This window comes from Sceloporus occidentalis, unplaced genomic scaffold, assembly GCF_023333645.1.
Source record: "Sceloporus occidentalis isolate IW3139 unplaced genomic scaffold, rSceOcc1.0.p SCAF_1, whole genome shotgun sequence".
Classification (NCBI taxonomy): domain Eukaryota; kingdom Metazoa; phylum Chordata; class Lepidosauria; order Squamata; family Phrynosomatidae; genus Sceloporus; species Sceloporus occidentalis.
In genome coordinates, this window is record NW_028316981.1 from 174,024,088 (window position 1) to 174,040,765 (window position 16,678).

Sequence of the window (16,678 nt, forward strand, 5' to 3'; positions counted from 1 at the left end):
AGGCCAACCCTGTGTTTGACTCATGACTATTGGGCATGCTGCATTTTGAGGAGACCATAAATGATAGTCTGGAAAATGTGACCTTCCCAAAGCTCTGGCAGAGAGTGACTTACTCTGTCTTTTGCACAACTATCCTGTCCCGTGGTATTGATGGTGAACCTTGGAATTCTAATAAAATAACAGCAAGAAGGAAGATCCCACTAACCTAGCTGTGCCTGAACTACACTATTGCCAAAACTGGTATGAACAGTGGTGGATGGTGGCTGCCATGTCAGTGGAATGATGAATCTGCTCTGAGGTTCACTCTCAAACTACAGCTGTCCAAAGTATTGAAGCAACATTGGGAATGGGGTTCCTCCCCTTGAACAGTGTTTAAAGTCTGAACTAAAATCAGCAATGGATTCACTGCCCCATCAGTTTGATTACCAACTGTCACTGAGAGCACCAATGGAGAACGCATGGCTCTCTAGATGTTACTATAGTATAGCTGCCACCATCCCTCACTACTGGCTATTCTGACAAGGGCCCATGCAGGTTGATGTCCAGCAAGACTTGGAGGGTCATGCATCAATCATCCCTGAGCTAGAGAGTACCATGTAGTTTCCTCATTAGAAAAATGCTTTGAGCATAAAGTTAGGGCAAAAGACCAAAACGGCAACAGCAGTGCTCTGCCAGACACCTACATGATGCATGAGCACATGCAAGAGAAATAATCTCTTATGGTATTTAGAAAGTAGGGCAGGGTCACATCTTTCCAAAGGGCTTCAAGCAATATACTCAGTCCATGTGTGCCTAGGGAACACCAGTATCCAATCAAGGTGCTCCATGCATGTAACTTTGGAGGTGGCCTGAATCTATTTCCATGATCCAGAAGTGGACCAATGTACCCCGACCAATCTTCTGGTGGTATCATCACCATCACCATCCTCATTTCATATCCTGTCTTTTTCCCAGTCTGGGATGCAAGACAGCTTACAATAGTTAAAAGAAATACACCTAATATATATTAAGTAAATAAATTAATTAAAATATCATTAAAATAGCTATATATTAAAATCAGTTAAAACATAACTATTAAAAAGGCAAACAAACAAAACACAGACAGACAGTATGACACAATTCTGCAAGGCCCAGAGTCCCCTTGAGCAATCAGACTTCAAAGTCTGAGGTTTTTTTTTTTTTTTAAGTCTTAACTTGCCTATGGAAAGACAACCGGGAAGGTGCCAAGCTAACCTCTCTTGGCAAGAAGTTTCAGAGCAGCCACTGTGAAGGCCTTCTTTGTGTTTCTACCAGATGTACCTGTGAGGGCAGTGGACCTTCCCCAGAGGATATCCAACATGGATAGGCTCAAATGGAAGAATAACTGCTGGGAAGCTTTGGACAGAGAATAGCCATGGATTCTCTCTAAGATAACTCTAAGGGACTTTCAGGGTGCACTGTGCCCAGTGTCTGAACAAATATGACTATTGCGCTGGGTGCTAGCAGGGAGTCCCTTGACATCCAAACTGTTTCTCTCTATGGATTTGATGGCTGCTTATGAAAATGAGGTTAAATGATTTTCTTATGAGTGTTTATTTCATTGTGCTTTTATTTTTAAGTTTTGTTTTTGCATTCCACTCTAGCAAGAAGTTTGCCAGCTGATCGGGGAAGGACAGACTCTCACACTATGCAATTATAATGCAGCAATGAATCTACTTTAACTGCCATGATTCTGCCCCCTGGAATTCTGGGGTTTGTAGTCTGGTCAGAGGCACCAGGGGAGCTCTCTAGTTTAGGATTCTAAAGGCCCTTCCCTCAGTCTCAAATCCCAGGATCCCACAGGGTGGAGCCACAGCAGTGAAAGTGGAATACCAGCACTATACTTCTGTAGTGTGAATAGGCCCCAAGTCTGACCTGCTCCCCTGCCCTAAGGAAAATTCAGCAGGTGACAGTTTACAGAGATAAGCAGTTTATCACCTTCTAATGCTGGTAGCACAAAAAGCTGTTTAAGGCACAATTGAGGGGGGGGGGGCATTAAACAACTTGGCCACTCTGTTCAGGAGCCCTGTTGAACTAGCACTAGAAATACAAAGGTATAACTAAATGATGTTTTTTTCCAAATCTGGCACCTACTATTCAATTGGACTATAAGTTCCCTCATCCTCTGATCAGCATGCATGGCCCAAAGCTGTATCAACTCCGGCCAATTGTCATGATGGTTGGAGAATGGCATGGGTGTTGCAGTCTAAAACATCCAAAAGGCAACAGGGTAAGAAATGCTGCCTAAACCTAACCACAGAGCTGGCTGAATACTGCTTTCAACAAAATAGACTCTAAGTAACCACCATTAACAGAAAATATTTACCTCTTTATAAATGAAGAGGCATTTCTTTCCAGCTTGTCCAATGCAACAAGAGGAGAAAAGGTGAAAGGCATCTGAATATTAACTGTGCAATTAAGAGGGCAAATAGACTGTGTGCGTGGGTAGGTGTTTGTGTGGAGGGAAGGCATACATTATAGACAAAGGGGTAGCAGCATGAGGGAAACCAATCCAATCACAGGTGTGCACTACTTGTATGTGTGAAGTCTGTCTGCCATCTTCTGATCTGGGCATTGTGCCTGTATCCCTCTAAGGTGGAAAGATGTCCAACGACTCAGGAACATATCCTTGTGCCAGAACTCTTAAATACACAGGTTGCATTTCCAAGGTAGGTGCAAATTAAGAAAACAGAAGGTTAATGTCAGCCAGAGCTCACTGCAGCTTCAACTTGATCTCATGCCAAGGCTCAACTATTCAGTCCAAGAAGCCTTGCCTCCAAATTTAGTATGAGGTCCCCAAGGTCTTTTTTGATTCATTAAAGATGCCAATAAAGCAGACTCAAACAGTGGTATGCTTCATTTAATAAATAAATAAATGCAATGCATTAAGCAAAGTGGGCCTGAAAGAAAAAGGCAATATCCTACCCTCACTCCCATTTTGGCACTCAGTCCGTTTTTATTGTTATGAACATATTAAGATCTGTTTAATTTTAGTTACCATACAAAACTGCCATGAAAAAGGAAAAATAACCACAAACCTGATTTATTAAACTAAGACAGATGGTTATGGACTGAAATACTGAAATGTGTTACAAATTTGACTTTGAAATCTGCTAATTTAATGTAAAACAAAAATGTGGGCTGAGATCCTGGCTTGGGAGAAGTACTGTAAAGTTCCATACAGGCAGAACACACAGACGAATCTCCCTCTTGTTCACCCAACCCACCTTTGAAGGTGCTGTATATCCTCACCAAAACATAACCATTTATTGGTGGGGTGGGGGAGTAGAGCAGCATCCAGCTATGTTTCTATAGCGGGACACACAGCAACAGGCATCCTCTGGGACCTCTCACAAAACTACGAAAGTGACTGTGTGTCCTAGGGCCAGTCACTACTTCCCCATCTTGATTTACCTCTAAGGGTTGTTGTAAGGATGGGTTGTGGGGAGATCCATAGGCCAGAATCCTGCTGGGGAGTTACACATAGGTAACTTCAAATATATAGCCATGTTAGTCTGTAGAATAAGTATGTGGAGAGATCTTGTAGCACCTTTGAGACTAACTGAAAGAGAGAACTTGGCAGCATGAGCTTTCATTGATCTAAGTCTACTTCCTCATGCATCTTTCAAATGCATCTGAGGTTTAAGAATATGAAAGCTTATGTTGCCTTCTTCTTTCTTTTAGTTAATCTCAAAGGTGCTACAAGATCTCTCTACATAGGTAACTGTTTGTCATTCATGTTCCCTACATATTCCTGAGTTTAGGGGACACATAGGGACTGTGAAGGTTCTCCCACTTACCAGTCAGCAATCATTATGATCAATGCGGGTCTGTTCCCCAATCTCTTAGGAACACTCAAATTACTATGCCATGTTGGTAGTTCATAACATTAAAACTAATATAATTGTTTTTAAAAACCCTACTTTCAACATAAACTTAATAGAATAACATTTTTGAAAGCATATTAACAATTAACACACAACCCTGCCCCACTAGCAGTCCCATCTCTGCCTCAGAAAGCTCTCTTCCACTTTCTTGCACCTTTTTAAGCCTCAAAGATTTTAGAAGCAGCACCTTAGTTTAGTCCTGTCTTGTTTCCCTTCTTTTCCCCTTTGACCTCAAACATCTTAGCAGCAGTACATCACAGAGCTCTCTCCCGGTTTTTTAGGAGAATTCTACCCAGTGTTGCCATAATTTATTTCTAATGTCCTAAAATGGATTTGTGAAGCCTCCTGTTTCCAACCCTCTTTTTTTGGTGCCAGCACTACTTCCATTTGAGTCATCTCTCATGTTTACCACTCTTTCTTTTATAGTACTACCCTCAGGAACCAGTAGCTTTGCCTCTCCTTTTCCCTTGCCATTTTCTTTTCTTGGTTCAGGAATTTTATCACCATTGCCTCAAAAAGCCTTCCCATGCTTTTCTAACCCTTTAAAATATCTCCCAATACTGTTACGCAGGCCTCCCTTTTGGCTTGTATGAATCCCTGTTTGGCATTTTGGCTTGAAACAGGCCACTCCAATTTGGGTGACAAACAAACACACCTTGTCAAATTTGGAAGTATCTGACATGTCTCAAACGTTACAGCAGGCTTTTGCCCATTTTTGTTGCTTCTTGGAAGTCTGCAGTTTGGATTTTGGATTTTTTAAAATTTGAAACTGAGCACTGCAACTTGGACAACAGCCATAGTAGAGGCTGACACATTTACCATGATTACCTGTTGCGTCGTGGCTGCCACAGATAGAGCCTGAAATAGAAGTCTATTATAATACAAGACTTTCTTTTTTATTATAGATGCACACCATGGACTGGACTGAGTTTCAAAAAGGCGTTGTTCATACACTGGGAATAAAGGCCATGCTTGCTGGTGGCTGCTCTCAGTGATATAAACACACGGGCAGCACTGACTGACAGTGAATCACTGTGCGTCATCCTCTCCACAATATGATCCACCATTGTCTGGGATCACCGATGTACCTCACTCCTGAAAGATTACAAACCATTTTTTAAAAAATGGAACTGAAGTAGCAGCAGCAGGCCAAGGAAGCATGGCAACCAGCATTTAGCCATCATTAAAATCAATGACCACCAATCCCCTTTTCAAGCAGTATGGTGTCAAGACACATCCCTAACCCCAAGTGCTTTTCGGATTGGACTGTGAAAAACTAAATGGACTATAGGGTGATGTCAGATGTTTGCCTGTGTTCCACACTCTCTGTAAAGGGTGCTGAATTTGGAGCACCACAGTCACCCAGGAAACATAACAGGCTGTTGCTATGGGAACTAGGATTCTGCCATGCTCCCTCTCCTTAACTCTGGTGGGCCAGAAGTCATTTTGAAAGGATCCTCAAAGTTCTCTGTTCCAAATTCTGCTCTAGTCAAGCTCCAAGACCCTGTGCACAAGAAATAAACAGGCTGTATGAAAAAAGTTTGGACCTGGGAACAGTGTTAAAAGGAAAACCAAGGGTGGGTGGGGGGGAGGATGCTTAGCACAAAACAAAAGGTTTTGAGCTTTGGTGTGATCCCCTCTTAACAAAAATCCATACTGTGCCATTTCAGTTTTGATGAAAAATGAGCCCTATAAGGTTTCAAATGCTGCTGTCACACTGCAGAATTAAAGCAGCTTGACTCTGTTTTAAATGTCATGACTTCATACTATGGATTCCTGGGATATCTAATTCGTTGTGGAAGCAGAACCACAACTGGTTAGAACTCTATGACAGAGAAGGCTAAGTATGGCACAGTACTGACGCGCCAAATGCGCCGTGCTGGCAGAGTACTAGGGTTAAAGGACCACACGGCAACTGCACAGTCCCTAACCCTAGTACAGCGTGGCACCGTAACAATGGCAGTGTCCTATGTGTACGGGCACCGCCATTGTTACATGACAGAACATCTTAGGACTCAGTTATCATTATATGAAACAAAACTGTCAAAGGAGACATGATCAACCAAATATATTTTGCTGCCTGATTAAAAGGACATAATGCCCCCTTCCATCTACCAAAGTTTGTCAAACTTATAGCTGAGTCTTATTTTGACAGCAGTAATGGCTTAGCAGCATCCTAAGAGCAATGGGCTGGCTCAGGGCATCTTAAATTTTGTAACTGTTTTAAATGTGTTTTTAACGGTTGTTAACCACGGTTGGTTCCTTTAAAAACTAATAATGTCACAATTCTTCCTTAACTCTTGTAAAATAAGATTTTAACTAAATCTTGTAATTATTGTAAGTCATATTGGATCCCATCCTTGGAGAAAGGCAAAATATAAATTCAGTCAATCAGCCAATCAATTAATATGACCGATGTTGCTCTGTCCTGCAACTCCATATAACCATGGTGATAATGGTGGCTCAGGTTAAGATTGGGGGGGGGGGGGGAGGACTGTGGGATTTGCAGAGAGTTTTTGTAGTGAACCTGATAAAATACAACACTTCCCAAAACAAGTATTCCTTCCATCCTCACCAGTGTCTACTCAGATCAGAAGATGCTATTCATCCAATGACAAATTTCCAGCAAAGAGACAGAAGCATACAGACTGAGAGTAAGGTGGAGGTTAGAGACTTTTCTTTTAAGGGTAGAGGGCTACCTGGACAGTTAATGTCCTTCCTTGCCCCCATGCCTGTTTCCCTGATGGCCAGCTGCTAAGGTTGAAGACACAATGTCTGAAAGGGAACCCAAATGGGTGATTCATCTGCAAGATAATGAGATGCATTCACTTTTTCTGACAATGCCAAGACTACACCATGGCAACTTTAAGAGTAGCATGAGGATCAGATTTCAGTTTGGCTCTTCCTTCCAATGTTTTATGTGTGGACCATTGCAGAGGGGTCAGAAGCCATTGCCAGTTGCTTTCAGCACAACTGGGTGTGATGTCACTTTTGCTTTAAAATATTTGGCTGGTTTTTTAAAGCTTTGGGGGATTGTGAAAGGACCCAACCACCACATTTTCGTGGCTTTGGGTATATTCTGGGGGGAAAAACATTACTCAAAAGGAAAGGGTTGGAGGGGCTTGGGTTCCCTTGTGGAGATTTAAAAACAAGATTCGGTTCCAGGGGCTGAACTTTCCCACTCCTTGCTTTAGGTGGTTTATCTTCCCTTAAAAAAATAACAATTTTTAAAATGTATTATCTACCGATCATACATTTATTCTTCTGCAACAAACACATTGAAAATAACCAATGACATTAAAATCACTAACCAACCAGTTGGCAGTTGGCAAAACTGCTCTGGGAAAAGAGGCGAAGATGGATGTGTGTGTGGGGCAAAGATGTCTTGATGATGTCAGAAACAGCAGGGAGTCAGGGACCACCATAAGCTATTTATCTAGTACATTTAAAGAGCTTCTCCCCAACACCTCTGCCCAAATCAGCCCTAGCAAAGAAATCTATGTTTTTAAAAATAACATCTATTACAAGGGAGTTTCTCAAACAGCTATACTGACTTTACAAATATTGTGTCTGTCTTCAACCTCGATCTCCCCAAAAGCTCAACCTCAAAAGTGAGGTCTGAGTTTAACCTTTGTAACCATTCCTTAGAAAACAGAAACCCTGCTTATATGCATGCACTGTCTAAAATTTGATTTCCTATTATGTTGGTGTTGGGAAGGAGGACCTTTGTGCAGCATTCAATATTTATGTGTGCTGCAATGGCAGCTTCGTATGCTGGTGCGCTCTTAATTTTTCTCCCCCATTTAACTAACATACACATTTCCCCCCTTTCTTTTCTGCTGCAACGGCTGTTGGGTCTCAGTGGAAGGGATGGTTTGGAATGCACATGAAGGAGCGTGGAATTTCTAGGCTCTCAAATTATCTCTGCTCCATTTGAAGATCAAACGCAGGTGCCTGCTGGCAGAAGGGAAAGGGGAGGCTGGTTTTGTCAGGCGATGGAAGTTTAAAACACACACAACACATGCACATGTACACACTCTCCCTCTAGCCTCAATCAGAGCATGGTACTGCCGCATATGTTGCATGAATGCAGGAGGGCAATCCTCTCCCAATACCTGTTTTGCAGGGCAGAATGATTTTTCGATGTGATAGATACATTACAGAGTGCATTTAACCTGCAAAATGTTTGCAGCATTGTCATCCCAGACACCAGACTTCAGGGGTGTGGTTTATTTATTAGTTACAGTACTTTGCATTCTGCCTTTCCTTCTTGAGTTGGCATACGTTTGTCTCCTCCTTCTCACTTTACACTCACAACAGTGCTGTGGGGTAAATCAGGCTGTGGGGAGGTTGGCCCATGGTCACTGAGTGAGAATCATAGTTCAGTCCCAGTCTAACAAGTTTCCTCTATTCAAATGAACATTCCTGATAGATTGTTTGGCCAAGCTGAGGATGATTGAAACTCGTAACTATTTCCATATTGGTTTTCAGGTTTATTAAAACAAACCCAATACAGTGGGCCGTTGGTATCTGCTGGGGTTTTTTCCCAGGACCCCCCGTGGATACCAAAATCCATGGACGACCAAGTCCAATAAAATATAATGGCACAGTAAAATGGTGTTCCTTATACTGTATAAAATGGCAAAATCAAGGTTTGCTTTCTGGAAATTTATATTTTAAAAAATATTGTCAAGCTATGAAGAGTTGAATCCATGGATAAAGACTCAATGGATACAGAGGGCCAACTGTAAAGTATTGTTTTCTTTAACTTTGAAGCACATCTGGCAGCTGGAAATTAGTTCTCCCTCCACAGCATTCAACAACTGTACACTTGGAGCAGAGCTCAAAAAGGGCTCATTTTGGATTACAACTCCTAGTGTGTCCCTTCCAGGTACAGCTTCTACAGGTTGGTAGCCCAAACCCAGAGCTTTCAGAGCTCTTTCCACTTCAAACATTTGAGCCTGTGCCTCCCCTCATGGCTGTAGCCATGTAACTCATGTTACCACTGAAAGATAGATATCCATACTGTAGTCAAGGGTTATGGCCATACAGTTCAGAGGCCTACGGTTCCAATCTAGTCTATTAAAGGATCAAGGTGAATTTTCTCTCTGTGGGGATTTCAGCCACAGTTTGGTTGTCCAGGTTAAATGGCTCCCAGTACTCATCTCTGCCATGCCCTTATTTGAGAGATGCAGTATGGTACAGATTTAATTTGGACTACAACTTCGATAGTCCTTTATCATTGGCCATGCTGGCTGAGGGTCCTGTGAGTTGAAGTCCAAGACATTTGGAGACCCCAGAGAACCACACTAGGCACTCTGACCAGATAATCATCTATGATGTCAAAAGCTATTAAGAGGGATAAAGGACAGGAAAGTACGCCCCCCCCCCCGGAAAAAAACCCCAAATAGATGGCCTGCCATGCCCTCTAACACTGCCTCTTTTCTATATTCAGGCTGGAGTTAAGTTTTTAGGAAGAACAATTCATTCAGAAATGACTAAAGCTACTATACTACTAAATATTATCAGGTAAATTTCTGGTATGTGTGTGTGAGAGAGAGAGGAGGGAAAGACAAAAACTGCCCTGTAGTTCAGATATGAGAATCATGCAATGTTCAGATGCTGTTGGATAGAACTCTTAGGATCCTTTGCCACTGTTTGTGCTGAAAAAGGCTGATGGGAACTACACTCTGACAATTCCCACGCCACTATAATTCAGACATTAAGACATTCACTATAGCTGTACTTAAAAAAAACAACCCACAATTTAAATCACAGAGGTGGTATCAAAGAGTTTTTCTATACTTCACACATGCATCATTTAATTTACTTATGGCAATGTTCCAAAATTCAGTTGTAAAAGCCAGAATTGTCATGGGATAAAAATATATTAACCAGCCAGACTTCTTCAAATCAAAGCTTTCCTCAGTCCATTTGTGTTCTCTTTATCCCCGTCTCCTCTAATTACACAATCCTGACTCCTATCAGGATTACAGACACCTTCTTTGAGAAGGAAATCAGCTTACTGTGGCAAATGAAGCGGCTCCCAATTGCGTCATAGACCAGGATGGGAATCTTTCAGTTCACTGGATCCTATTGCAGCTTCCTGAATTCCTCACCATTGGCTATGCTGGCTAGGGGTGATGGAAGTTGCAGTCCCAAACAACATGTGCAGGGTTGCATGATTCCAAATGATGGTATATAGAATTGTAATAATAATAAAACTTTTATTTATATCCTGCTTTTTGTTTTGACAATCTTAAGCAGCGTACAACATTAAAATGATACAATAATATATACAATCCCCCCCTTAAAAAAGGAAGAAGCAGTAGTGGCCTTAACGAGATTGTCAAGATCCATTTAACTGGAAAACAGTGAAGAGAGAAGTGTGGGAAGGCCAGCTAACCTGATCCTAAGCATTGAAAAGCACCTAACTGGCCATATGAAAGGAGGACTGAAAATTCAAACAGCTCCAGCCAGTGAGCCAAGCTTGTTGAATCCAATGCAGTCACCCCCTTGAAATATGTGACCCTCCTCAGGCTGTTGCATGACAATTGCCATCTCTGTTGAATGGTCACATGGCTTTGGGTAGTGGGAGTTGTAGTCCAACAACATCTGGAGAGCCACAGACTCTTGATCACACTTTAAGCAGACACAGGAGCATTAAAGAGACCACAGCAATCTATTCAACTTGGCTCTAAAATCACTCAAGTCCCTCTGCTTCTCTGATCCTTATAGGATGGGATGGGCAATGTGTAACCTTCCAGATATTGCCAAGCTGCATACCCAACAGCAGCAAATGCTTGGAGTTGCAGGCCAACTACATCTGGAAGGCCACTATTTTGACCATGCCATCCTAGGAAGCTCTATTCCAGCAGGAACCACCAAACCTTTTGGATTGGGGTGGGCAACAGGGTAGTGGGCCATGCTGGACATACCCCACTAGGACCAACATCCTAGTGGGATGCTAAAAAGTGGGATTTTTTCATTCTTTTCAGAACATCGTTTTTTTAAAAAACAAAAACAAAAAACCATAACTACACATGACGAAGGAGCTTTTTCTTTAAAATGCATTAATCTCCATGACAATTTCACTTGTGGAGAACTTGGACACGCACACACACAGAAAAGAATGGGGGTGCATATGGCCAGTGAGACAAGTGTTGGAGATTTAGCTTTAAAGATGACAAGTGGAATCCTGCAGCTTCCCAGGAGTTGACTGAAGGGGTAAAGCTAAGGTGGGACTCTAGACACAATATTCATTATTTCTCTCCCCACTCTCCCTCTTCCCCCATCCCAACTGGAAAAGTACTTCTGCTACACCTTTCTCCTTTCATGGAAGGAGATGGAGCACCAAAGCCTTCTGGGTCAAGGGATTTAAGGAATAATAATTAAAAGGCACCTCTCCATTGTGTTCCTGAAAGTGTATCACAGCCGCAAAGGAGTGAGGGAAAGAGGCAGAACAATTACCAAGAAAATGAGCTCGGATCACCTGTCTGCTCCAGGGAGCTGCTTAGCCTGGGGATGAAAAGAGCTTTAATTTATTCGGCTAAAAGAATTTGGCTGCTTTGCATTGCTACAGGAATAAAATAATAATAACAGTCCCCCTCCATCCCACCAGGTAAATTCTGTTGCTCCAGTGCAAGGGTGGAGAGCAAAAGGCAGCCCTGTATATGTTGTGGGACTACAAGTCCCATATTTCCTAACCATTGGTTGTGCTGGGTAGGGTGGCTGGGAGTCGAAAACCAGTGACATTTGAAAGGCTGCATTTTGCCCCCAACTCCAGCTCTAGCAGCATGAAAAAAATCAGCATGCCCACCCAGGCCAGGTTCATCATCCTAACCTATAATGCAAATGGGCCTTTGCTATATCAGCATTTCTATTTGCTACTAGGCTGTATCTGCAGGAATTACCTCCTGCCCTTTATTTCTTGCCATAATATTGGCTTATACTCATGCTCAAGGCTTAGAAAATAGAGAATCAAACATGATAAACATGCACACAGGTCCAGAGGGAATGGGAACATCAATTTCTTGAAGATACACAAGCTTGTACCAAACACTTGTACTTTACACCAGGGAAGGGTGTATGTGAATCTGTAACCCTCCAGATGTTGTTGGACTTTTAACTCCCATCTACCACTGCCTGTATGGCCAATGGTTGGCAACAATGGGAACTGCATTGGATGCCTTGCTGAGAGCACTTTCCTTTTTAGAGAAGGTTCATGCCATCTTGCAATAGCTGGTTGATTCCCTCACTTTCTACAGAAGATTGGCACTCAAGTAATTTCTTAAGTGTCTCACCTTACCACCAGCTTCTTCTTGACTCAATTCCAGGTCACCTCTTACATTTCCCCAATTATCCTTCTTTCAGTTTAATTGCACATTTTCAACAAGGTTGAGCAAAAAGGGCCTGCTAACATTAATCTTCTTCTTGACTCATCCTTTCCTTTGGTTTGATTTTCCTGGTCCAATGCATACTTTACTTCAGCCTCCCAGTAACAAACTGAGATTGCTACTACTACTAGCAGTCTACTAGCACTAGCAGTCCATGGTGGTTTATCAGTTGGTATTATTTTGTTTAATTTATTGTTGTTTTAACTAGTTATTGTGGTTTTAATTTAGATATGCAGTTTAATAACTTTTTAAGGGGGGAGGGAATATATTGTTTTTATGCTGTATGTTATTTTACTGTTGTAAACCGCACGGATTGGTTCGCCACAGGGCGGTATATAAATAAAATTTATTATTATTATTATTATTATTATTATTATTATTATTATTATACAATGTGCCTCCTTGCTCTTTTATCCTCTTTTAACATCACCCCCCCTTTCCTAAACCAAAATGCCTCCAATACTTTAGACTTTCCTAACAGGAATGTTTCACCAATGCCTTGAAAACTCAATTGCCATTTTCTATAACCTTTCCAGTGCCGCATAATCTTCTTGGGATGAATGTTTTTTTAAAAAAATAATCATTTGTTCAAATTTAATATTATTTATTTAACCAATTTCAATACCACTTACTGTATATAAAGATGCCCAAAACACATTAAAACACAGAGACATAACAATACAAAGCAGTACATGATCAATATTTACTCAACTTAAAAATAATGTCTAGCATCCTGTTGAGTATTTACATCATTGTAAACTGACTTATGTTCATCTAAAGGTGAGTAGTGATGCTGCACAATTCTCATATACTCAGGAGCATAACAGAGACATAACTGTGTCTCTGGAAGCATCATGCAAAAGAGGTCAACAGAACAGCCGTTGGACCATGGGTCCCACTGAACAATGGGACCCCTTGTGCAAAGGAACCTCCCACTGAACATCAGGATACTGGGCAGGAGCCCTGATATATGTGTATGTGCCTTCAAGTGGCATGAATTCTATAGAGTTTTCTTCAGCAAGGAATATTCAAGGTGGTTTTGCCAATTCCTTCCTCTGAAATATAGACTAATGCACCTGGTATCCATTGGCAGTCTCCTATCCAAGTATTAATCAGGTTTGACCCTGCTTAGCTTCCAAGATAAGATAGGATCTGGTGCCTTCAGGGTATTTAGTCCTGATGTGCATCATAGCAGTTCACTAGAAAGGTTGCATGTCCTATCAAGGATATAGCTATGACATTGTTAAGTTAGGAACCATAGCCTCTGATGCAAGAAATAGGCCAGTTTTTAATTAAACATTTAAAATCAGAGGTTCAAAGTGGAATTTTCAAACTGAGTAGCACTGTTCAGAAACGCCTGGGCAAAAGGGAAGGGGTTTAACAGAAGCCTACAGAGTTGGTGCCTCCTGAATAGAGGAGGAAGTGCATCTCAAAAGTTGGGAGCCACCACCAAAAAGGCTTGCTGCAGGGTTGCCTATTGATGGCCACTTGTAGATCACAGAACAATCAGGAAGGCCTTTAAGAGTAGAGCCTTTGCAAGGCCATTTATGTGATAAAAGTAACAGTACAAAACAATAACAATGCAACATAATATTCATTCAACTTTCTCCCCACCACTACCAAATTAGCAACTAGATTATAACTGCCTGGTGTTCAAATGCAGTATTTGGAGCCAGTGATCAATGCAGGTCTCAGGTACTACTATCAGAAGTGATGTGAGTGGCTCAGGGTTATCCAAGGAGATTTCTGGTTGAGCAGGGATTGTGCTGCATGTTTTCAAGTTGTTTCTGGCTCATGGTGACCCTAAGGGAAACCTTTCATTGGATTTTCTTGGTAAGATTTGTTCAGAGGGGTTTTGCCATGGCCTTCCCCTGAGAGGGTGTGACTCATGCAAGGCCAATCATTTTGTATCCATGACTGAGTGAGGAATCAAATCCTGGTCTCCCAGAGTCATAGTCCAACACTCAAACTACTACACCATGCTGGGTTTTGAACAGGGATTATGCAGTCTCACGTCTAATGGGGTATGATGCAAATCCCATCCTTGGCAGTTATAGCAGGGATACTATAGCTCTGGATATAGCTCTTACTTTCTGGACTTTGCAGGCTTATCTTGATGTAAAGCAGAAGCAGATGAGTAAGAAAGTATAGATATTTTGGGCCTATAATTCCCACCAGCAGCTAGCTAGTATTGACAATAGTGTGATTAGATTATGAGAAAGCTGGTGCCTGAAGGGGCACATGTTCTCCATCCTTCCTGGAAAGAGAACATTGCTCTCCTCATTCAGGACACCAGGCCTCTCTAGCAAGCTGATGAATAAAGGGTGACATTCTGCTGAGCATGACAGGCTTTTTAAAAGCAACCTCTCCTGGATGATCAAATATGAATGAGGCACTCCATGGTTCAGACAAATGCGCCTAATGACATCACATGTTTCCCAAACCCTCAGAGCTTGGCACCCAAAAGTGGGAAATGAGCAGTGCAGTTAAAAGGAAAACCACAGGCCACTCTTTTTTCTTTTCTTTTTTTGTGGGGTGGGGAAAAATATGCTTTAGACTCACCTCAGGGAAAATTTTCTGTGAGAAGTCTAAAATTGGAACTCTTCACATGAGATTGGAACATTATTATGTCCATGGGGTCCAAATCAAAATGTTTGAAGTTGTGTTGTACACATGCTGGTGCAGTCTTATACAAAACTGGTTGTGCAGGTAGCATGGTGTAGACACTAGCATTTCAAGTGCTCAGAAAAACAGGATTGGAATGTCCATGTGCCATGAGGAGATGTGTGGATATCTGATTAGTATAAGACCCTCACAAAGGTTGTAAGGATAGAGTAAAGCATGGCATGGCTAAATTACTTTTTTGGAATTGCAGTTGTCAGATCCCCTCAGCCAGCATAGGGTCTGATATTCCAAAGCAAGGAGGGAAGCTAAAGCACTGTACATGTTCAGTGCATCTACACTGGATCTCTTTAAAAGCTGTAGCTCCTTCCTATGGAATCCTGGGATTTATAACTTTACAACACCTTTATCCTTCTCCGCCAAAGAGTGCTGGTTCCCCATAAAACTACAAATCTCAGGATCATGTAGGATGGAACCCTGGCAATTAAAGTGGTGTCAAACTGCATTATTTTTACAATATAGATGCAGTCATTTTTGGTTCAGTATGGAGAAGAGGAAAAATGAAAGAAGAAAAAGAGGACGACTAAGGAAAGGCATGACAGAGTGATATAAAATCTCAAATGGAGTAATAGTACCAGTGAATTACATTGATGGTAGATTCACAGATGACAGTAGTCCTTTGTCATAAAACACAGTATTAATTCAGGAAGGCCCTGTGCAGAGCTTGGGACAGTTACTTTTTGTATTACAACTCCCAGAACCCCTGAGGGATTCTGATTGCTGTAGTACGAAAAGTAACTAACCAGGGTGGCATACATGGGCAGCTGCCGAGGCTCCAGGGTCTAGTGATACCCCACTTTGGAGGCTGGGTTTTTTTATGTGTGGTTCATTCCTTTTTAACATAAATGCTCAGGAATGTTGAAAACTATGATGACCAACATTTTCTCTCCCTACTGTGCCCATGATGTAGTCTCACTTTGATCCAACAAAGCTCTTCACCTACTTCACAGGAATGCTGTGATGATAACTAAACTTATTCAAGAAACCAATGGGCAGATTAGTGGCAAGCCATTCTCTGAAGCAATGATGACTGGTGGTTTCTATGTCAGTGGAGTGGTGACTCCACTTTGGGATTTAATTTGAAATTTAAAAGAACTATCCAAAGTGCTACATTTAGTTTGGGGAATGAGATACAGCACCTTGTATAGCAGTTTTGGAATCTGGACTAAAACCTGGAGCAGATTTATTACTCCACTAACATGAAAGCCACAGGTCTGAAGAATAACTCTGACAGTTTTTTCTGAATTCCAGGACAGCTCCTGGGAGTCTGCAAATATTCAGATTGCAGGCTGTTCCCAGTTCTCCACAGCTGTTCATCTCAAAGACCACTTTCTGGTATTGCAGCTTTATCATCAGATGGCGTGACTTGCCAGCCATCCCCTGCTCCTAACATATTTGCCAGATCAACAATCTGACAAGAGCATTTCCTAAAAATTCAGACAGGCAAGGATACAGAGAGAGACATAGGTCAGACGTGCAGTCAATTATCCAGCATGCAAGAAAGGCTAACACACACAACCTGGGGATTGAGAGCGTCAAATCCTATGCAGTCCAGCTGCAGTTGTGGGAGAGTGACAGGACAGGAGAAAGAGGAAGGGAAGGAAACAAGAATGAACTGGGTATAAATGGACCAAGACATTGAGAACAGCTATGTGAATGTTCTCCAGGTTTTGCTTTCTGACTGAAATGTAGCAA

The 16,678-nt window shown here is 41.8% G+C and overlaps 1 protein-coding gene across 1 annotated transcript in view; it reads right to left on the bottom strand.

Annotated features, from left to right (window-relative positions):
• LOC149322758 (protein phosphatase 1 regulatory subunit 1A-like) overlaps nt 1-16,678 on the bottom strand; it is a 105,079-nt gene that overhangs the window by 22,315 nt on the left and 66,086 nt on the right. The gene's annotated exons all lie outside the window — the stretch shown is intronic.